Below are 8762 nucleotides of genomic sequence, written 5' to 3'. Positions count from 1 at the left end.
CAATAGATGCGTCTTTTGCCTTGAATCGATTCCAAGCACTTTCTGCAAGCTCCTGATCTGCTCTGTGTTTAGCTGGAAGATTGTTAGAATTTTGTGAATATGCAATATCGTGTTATCGGCATCCAGAATCCAGTTGATTGACACCCGGATCACCTCTCGCCAATCTTTTCTGCAATTTGGTGCCAGGGCCGCAATACTGATAGCCAGGTGAGTGTAATTCGAAAGGTAAACTATTGATGAGAGAATTGACCAATCCCCCACCAGCTTTATTTGAATGCCACTCAGGAGATCTACATCGGCTCATAACCCCCATTTAAATAAAGGAATCGATATGGAGACCTGCTTATATAGTCTCCAACTGTCATACAATGCGCATACTAAAGCAGAAGTACTAATTTTCTATCGATAATTTCGATGAAAAAGTGGGTGGCGGCACTATCCATTCGCGGTCTGATTATCAGACCTTCCAATTGCGGCAAGACGAATGTTATGATTTTTCTAGTGACTCACCCTCTAGGATTACGATTTACAAATTTTTATCTTTATTCAAAGTCCCTTTATCAACCCAAATATGAGTATTTACGAAGTATTAGCTCCAATTGAAGGGTTGGGATTTTACACTTTCGCCAACAATGCAGCTGAAATAGTAGAGCCTTCAGATGCCAGAACCAATTCAATATTTATTTTCGATTATGTGTTGTGTGAGAAGTAGGATGTTATACGATCATATTTCAGTATGGGTCGTCATAAAAATGTGAATTGCTTTTATCTAGCCCAAACATATTCTCGAGTCCCGAAACAATTGATTCGAGATAATGCAAATTTTATTGTGCTGTTCAAACAAGATGATATGAATCTCAATCATATTTTTTCTGACCACGTGTCACCAGATGTGACATACAAGCAATTTAAAGATATGTGTGCGAGATGTTGGGAGGATAAATATGGATTTTTAGTAATTGATAAGGATCAAGAAGTGATAGATGGACGTTATCGAAAAGGATTTGATGCTTTCATATATCCTTGCCGTTCTTGAAACAATTGAATCATTAGAGTGCTAGATAGTGTGGAAGACGCTTCATTGTACATATTCTTGAAGTGAATACATTATGCAGGGAAAAAATGATGATGAAATGTGTTTGAAAAGAAAGTTAATTGAAGCAACAGATGCCGTTCGGAAGAAATTCAATTATATCAAGAATTGTCGCTTAGGTGATCAATCAGCACTCGAAAGAATCTTGGGAGCCAATAATAACACCTTTGAAAGCAATATCTGCCAATACTGGAGGAGCATCTCAAATAAATCAGGTGATGCAGACAACAAAGAGTGCTACACCACTCACCGCCAAAAATATAATTAAAAGTGAGCTAAAACCGAAATTTGAAGAGGCTTTCACGAAGGATCTTCAAGCTTCTTCATCGACAACTTCAGATTTAGAATCATCTAATGTGCTTGATAATGGTGATGAGGTACAAAAGCACATACAAAAGTTACTATCAGGAAATCCCTCATACGATACCGTCTTTGGAGTACACATGAACACTGAAACGGGAAATTTACAAATGGGTGTAGCTGATGTGGAGTTCATCGATGAGAAAATTGTGTACAAGAAAAATGGTAAAACTATTGCCACTTATCAGGGTACCCCAAAACTATATAAATTGATATTCATGAAAGTACAATCGAGAAATATCCCCTCTTCCGATATGACCACTTATGGTGATATACTCAAATTAACGAAGGCGGCATATAAATACAATGAAGGAAAACAGGGTCTACTATCAAATAATTGGAATAGATATCGAGAAATAATCGTACCACTATTATCCAATGGAAACCCACTGCAGAATCCCAGTAGAGAAGGTACCGGTATAATCCAAATACCCACTCAAAAAAATATATCAGAAATAAGCATATAGATTATGTTTATTGGAATAAACTCGAAGAATTGGTTGATCGCCTTCGATTGCTTTGGAGTTCACGAATGGCTGGACATACCGGGCACGATAATGAAATATTGGCCATAATTGAGGAATTACGTGAAGAAGGATTAGTCTATTGACCGTAATATAATGAACACAATGTATGAAGCTGACTCAGTTACTCACAGACGATCTAACTATGCATACCATAATTGATAAATTTGGGCGTAGAAGGGGTGGTGTTGGTAAACCACTTGTTGGAAGATCGGGTGTTGGGTTCATTCTCATACCACATGGTGATTATGAAATTCAGAATAAGCGATTGCAGAATATTGGTGAACCTGTAGACGGTGAAGACTCTGTCACTAAAAGATACGTCAATGTGATCGTCAACGTATCTTTTAGTGACAGAGTCTTCACCGTCTACAGGTTCACCAATATTCTGCAATCGTTTATTCTTATTTATTTATTTTTCTTATTTATTTGCACGATAACATAACAACACCCATTTGTAAATTTCCCGTTTCCGTGTTCATGTGTACTCCAAAGACGGTATCGTATGAGCGATTTCCTGATAGTAACTTTTGTATGTGCTTTTGTACTCATCACCATTATCAAGCACATTAGATGATTCTAAATCTGAAGTTGTCGATGAAGAAGCTTGAAGATCATTCGAGAAAGCCTCTTGAAATTTCGGTTTTAGCTCACTTTTAATTATATTTTTGGCGGTGAGTGGTGTAGCACTCTTTGTTGTCTGCATCACCTGATTTATTTGAGATGCTCCTCCAGTATTGGCAGATATTGCTTTCAAAGGTGTTATTATTGGCTCATAGATTCTTTCGAGTGCTGATTGATCACCTAAGCGACAATTCTTGATATAATTGGATTTCTTCCGAACGGAATCTGTTGCTTCAATTAATTTTTTTTTGAAACACATTTCATCATCATTTTTTTCTTGCATAATGTATTCACTTCAAGAATGTATACAATGAAGCGTCGTCCACGTCAAGGATATATGAAAGCATCCAATCCTTTTCGATAACGTCCATCTAGCACTTCTCGATCCTTATCAATTACTAAAAATCCATATTTATCCTCCCAAATCTCGCACACATATCTTTAAATTGCTTGTATGTCACATCTGGTGACACGTGGTCAGAAAAAATTTGATTGAGATTCATATCAGCTCTATATTTCAGCTGCATTATTGGCGAATCCTTCAATTGGAGCTAATACTTCACGTAAATACTCATATTTGGATTGATAAAGGGACTTTGAATAAAGATAAACATTTGCAAATCGTAATCCTAAAGGGTGAGTCAGTAGAGAAATCATAACATTCGTCTTGCCGCAATTGGAAGGTCCGATAATCAGGGAAGTAAGGATCCATGACGCTGTTTCACACCGCTTTCCGATCCGCCACCCACTTTTTCATCGAAATTATCGATAGAAAATTGGTGCTTCTGCTTTAGTATGCGCACTGTATGACAGTTGGAGACTGTATAAGCAGGTCTCCATATCGAATCCTCTATTTAAATGGGGGTTATGAGCCGATGTAGATCTCCTGAGTGGCATTCAAATAAAGCTGGTGGGGGATTGGTCAATTCCCTCATTAATAGTCTACCTTTCGAATTACACTCACCTGGCTATCAGTATTGCGGCCCTGGCACCAAATTGCAGAAAAGATAGGCGAGAGGTGATCCGGGTGTCAATCAACTGGATTCTGGATGCCGATAACACGATATTGCATATTCACAAAATTCTAACAATCTTCCAGCTAAACACAGAGCAGATCAGGAGCTTGCAGAAAGTGCTTGGAATCGATTCAAGGCAAAAGACGCATCTATTGGAGAGAAAGGAGCCGCTTGGCTAATTACGAATATAATGAAGGAAAAACGGCAATTTGGTATGGGTTGCGAGTCACCATCCAAGCGTTCACGGATACAGAAAAAACAAGGTCCTACCAAGAAAAAAAATAAAAAAAACTATTGAAAGACTCTAAGGTGATAGCTTTTGGTTCTGGAACGTTAAGAAAGTGTGTGATGTTCTACACAAAGCGGGCGGAAGTGAATTTGTTGTCAAAAATTCTAAAAGAGCAGCTGAAATTGCACTGAAAGCATCACGCAAATATACGAGGGCTGCGGGTGGGAAAAAGAAAATTCGCACACCACGAATCATACCAATTCCTAAAATTGGTGGAATACTACCACTCATTCCAATTTTCGCTGGTTTATCGGCGCTAGGTAGTTTAGCGAAAACTACAACTGTAGCGGTGCTACAGCTAGCATAACAAAAGCAGTACAAGCAGCGAAAGCGAGTAGGGAGCAATTGAGTGAGGTAAATCGACAAAATAAAAACATGGAGGCAATCGCTCTAGGTAAACGAGGAAGCGGTATCTACTTGAAGCCTTACCGTAAAGGATTAGAGGTCTATTTGAAACCTCAAATTTCAAAAAACTCATAGATTTGCTACCTCAAAGAGCTCTCTCCAACATCGACCTCAACTATCATGCTAAGAAAATGATGATTCCATATTTTCGGGGGTATATATGCGTGACGATTTGCCAAAATCGAGACCACTCCGATATGAATCTGCCATAGTAAATTTGGATAGTCGACATGGTCAAGGGACACATTGGGTAGCATACAGAAAAAGTGACACTTCAGTGAAATATTTTGATAGTTTCGGTGATTTACCCCCTCCAAAAGAATTGATTCACTATTTTTATAGGGATTCAAATCCTATCAATATTATCACATATAACTATGAGCGTAAACAACAATTCAACACACTATGGTGTGGTCATTTGTGTTTGGAATTTCTACAGAGCAAGACATGGAGATAACACCAGCGCAGGACAGGGACGTCTATCAGTTATTGAGAATGCAACCTTTTATATATGATTTGTAGAAGAAGGGAGAGTGGAAGGGGTGATGGAGGGGTTAGAAGTATCCGTTAAATGGATCATATTATGAGGGATGAAAATGAAAAAACAGATGTGGTCCGCTCCGCTTCAAAAATTTTTCGACCCGTGAATTTAATTAATTCGCGGTCGCCGTTGAAATTATTCTGCGGAGTCGCGAATTCGCTGTCGCGGCCGCGGGTCCGCGTATTGTCCGCCGATAACACCGCGGCCCCGCGGTTTTATCGGCGGATTATCCGCGGATAATTTTAATTCGCGGTCGCGAATTAATTTAATTCTCGGGTCGAAAAAATGTTTTGACCCTGTCAAACGCACAGTTAACAATACCTTAGGAGTTGAGGATATGTAGTTTATTCCCAGATATCGTACATCACATATATATGAAGTAAAACATAACATATATATGAAATAAAACACACTATTTTCTCTATGGATCATCATCAATTGGTTTTCTTTGCAATCCGCTCAGGAGAAAAATTTCACCTAAACTAACCTTACCTAACCAACTGTATGCAATCATTTATATTCACATCCACTTATTCGAACACACTAAATGATAGTTACTTCAATTATTTATCTATTCTTTCCTTTTTTTCTCATTAGTCAGCTGCTACACCCTCATAAACGATAACTTGTGAATTAAGTTTGGGAGCTTCCGAAATCGATTTTTAAAAATAAAACTTTTCCGAAAAACTCAAAGTTGAGTTACAATTATATTTTATTAGCAATGTTAAAGCCAAAGGTACAATTATAACTAACTGAAACAAAGAAAAACTCATATTTATAATATCGGGTAAGCTTGGGTAGAATTGCAGCGTCTATTGAATTCCTGGTATCCAGCGTGAGATACTTAATGTAAATGCACTCCGGGAATTGGCCTTGGCTATATCTATAACATGGGTTGTCCATACATAACACCTCCCCTCGTTGTTTAGAAATCAGGGTTGTTATCAAACCTGATTTCTAATCCTAAGATCTTCAATCGGTATGCACCGATTTTCTGTATCGGGATCCTGTCTGGTTCTTTTAGGTGGTCCAAGTTTCTTCATTAGTTGAACTGAGATCAGGTATGTTGCGAGACAGATCATAACGATGTACAGGAATATTGTCCACAAACTAATACCTGACGAAACGATGGGTTCTTCCTCTTGAAGTTTGTCCCGTACATGGTCCATTTGATTTTGGATACTCTTCAAGTCGTCAAGATTCAGGATTCGAGTCGAAATGGAGGTGTTTCTTCAATGTTTTTCAACAGGTTCTCTTCGGGTTTGATATCCAGATGAGGTACTTTTAAAACTTTTGTTTCAATATTAGGGTTTTTGTGGGTTTGTAGAATGGTGGTGTCTACTTTTAGTTTACAGGTTTCTGGAATTTCGATCACATAGGTCCCTTTGAGAGATGACGTTTCTTCTTCGTTGTTACACTCTGACGAGGCCGTTGTTTCATTTGGAAATATTGCGATCCACTGGTTGGAATTTATTTTTTGAATTTTTTTGTCACGTAGTTTTATGGGCTCTGAATGACAATTTTCGTATGTTTGCGTGAATCGGATAAGATGCACTTCGCATGGAGATTGTGCGTCCGCTGGGTTTGCCTCTGGTAAGGTACATAAAGCTTCACCTGGAATGGCTTCTTGACATGGTTCGTTAGAAAATATATAGTGGTGCTCATTGAGAAAAAGGAATTTGTTTTCTGGGACGATAATTTGGTATAGATTTGGTTTGGTTTCAATAGGAAGAGAGTACAGGTGATAATAGGTATAGTCGTTCGGTTCGGCGACTGGAACTTCCAAAATGAATACTAGTTTTGTTTCTTTCTGGTATGCTTTAATAGTTGTTATTTTTTCGAAAATGATTATGTTTTCTCTGTTTGGAATATACGGAAGAACAGCTTCATTCAAATGGTGGGAGATGTTTTGCAATTCTTCGAGAAAATCATTGGCTTCTATAATGGATGGGTGTAGAACCGCTATTTTGGCAAAGGTAGTGGCAGTTTCTAGATCTTCCAGTATCCTCAGGATCATGTTAGTGGTAGCTATCAATTGTGTGAATACTGCATTCATATTCATTCGTTCATATGTTTCAGCATACGATGTTATTTGTTTCCGGATTGCGCCTTCTAGTTGTTCAAGTTTCAGTTGGATTGTTAGTTGATTTCTCGCTAATGTATGTATTGTGGAATTGAATTTTTCGATTGCTTTTGTGGTTAAAGAAATCTGTTCATCTAGTAACATTTTTTGTTTATTTTGTTGACCTTGAATTTTTTGAATCGCATCTTCATAGCGATGTCCATCTTCCGCATCTAAATTACCGGTTATCACTTTTACGAAACTACCGAGAACATTGATTAGTCCTCGTTTTATCCGAGTCAATATTAGTGTGGGGAACAATTGCGTCAATTTATCTTCGATTTCATGTAGTTGCTGATCCATTATGTGAAGGTAGTTTTTCATATCCTTGCTAGAATTAGGACCATGCTTTGGAAAACCGGAGTTTATATGACTGGTAATATCCTTTATTAATTGAAATTCTTGAATCAGGTCCTGCAGGTCAAATACTCTGATGAAGGTCCAATAATCTATGATATTTTGGGCTGTATCAAGTTTTTGATGCAGTAGTCCCGGATTTTCGTTTATTTTTGTTGTGGTTATTGTTGAGGGTTCAACTGTCCCAAGGGTCCAGCAGATTGTTCTGGAACAATAGGGTGTCTTAAGTTATCAAAATGTACTCTGCGTTTTTGATTGTTACTATTCATTATAATGCAGGTGTTATCTGAATTGATTTGGTCGATAGTAAAAGGTCCTAAGTACCGGGCTTTCGATTTGTTTCTTTCGCTTTCTGGGTTTCTTTCAAATACTTGATCTCCTACTTTGAAAATGTTTTGATCCTTTTGGTTCTTATTTCGGCTTGAAATAATACGTATTTTATCATTTTGAAGTTTTTCCTTAACCTTTTCGTATGTTAGTGATATTTTCTTGCGATGGTCTTCGACATATTGTTGGTAATATTGACGCTCATAAAATATGTCGTATGGATTTCTGGAAGCTGTGTGTCCATAAACTAGTTCCAAGGGTGTGTATCCTGTCGCAGAATGGATTGAGTTGTTGTATCCTATGATGGCGTATGACATGAGTCTTGATGGGGTATCAGTTGATTGTTGTTTCACAATACGATAATGTTCAGTTAAGGTGCCATGTAGTCTTTCAATCAATCCATTTGATTGAGGGTGCTGGGGTGTAATAAAATGAATGTTGATTTTATGAAGTTTCAAGAGGGATGAAACTGTTTCATTTTCGAATTCGGTTCCTGAGTCGAAAGTTATGGATTCTGGCGTTCCGAAATGTTGAAAAAAATGAATAAGTTTATCCGAAATTTCTATCGCATTTTTACTTTTCACTGGGTATGCCTGACCTAATTTGGAAAATTCATCCACTACAGTGAAAAATGTTTGACCTTCTATTGTGAATAGGTCCGCATTCAGTTTTTCAAATGGTTTAGTTGCTGTTTCCGTTATTCTCAAGGGAATGACGGGCCTGTGTCTCTCATATTTGTTCTTTTTGCAAACTAGGCAAGAGTTGATGAAGTTTTCTATCGTTTGCTTCATGTTAGGCCAAAGTATTTTCTGTTGATTGCTTTATAAGTTTCGTTGATGCCTCGATGATTGGTTTTTCCTTCGTGATAGTTCTTTATGAGTTCTTCTTGTTCCGAAGGTATTTCTACAACTATTGTTCTGGTCTCACACCTCACCAAAATTGGATGGTCTTTATTGAAGGTGGTACAAAAAGTTTTACAAAAATCTCGATACATTTCTTCCTTGTCAAAGTAGCAGAAGTATTTCTTTCTTGGTTCGCAGAATTGAATGAGTAAAGCTTTGATTTCCTCTTCATTGTTACCTTGGGAAACTTGAGCATGGACTA

This window comes from Leptinotarsa decemlineata, unplaced genomic scaffold (assembly GCF_025532065.1).
Source record: "Leptinotarsa decemlineata unplaced genomic scaffold, Ldec_3_MD MMD2_tig00003902_RagTag_RagTag, whole genome shotgun sequence".
NCBI classification, from domain to species: Eukaryota; Metazoa; Arthropoda; class Insecta; order Coleoptera; family Chrysomelidae; genus Leptinotarsa; species Leptinotarsa decemlineata.
Note: the sequence above shows the minus strand (reverse complement) of the source record.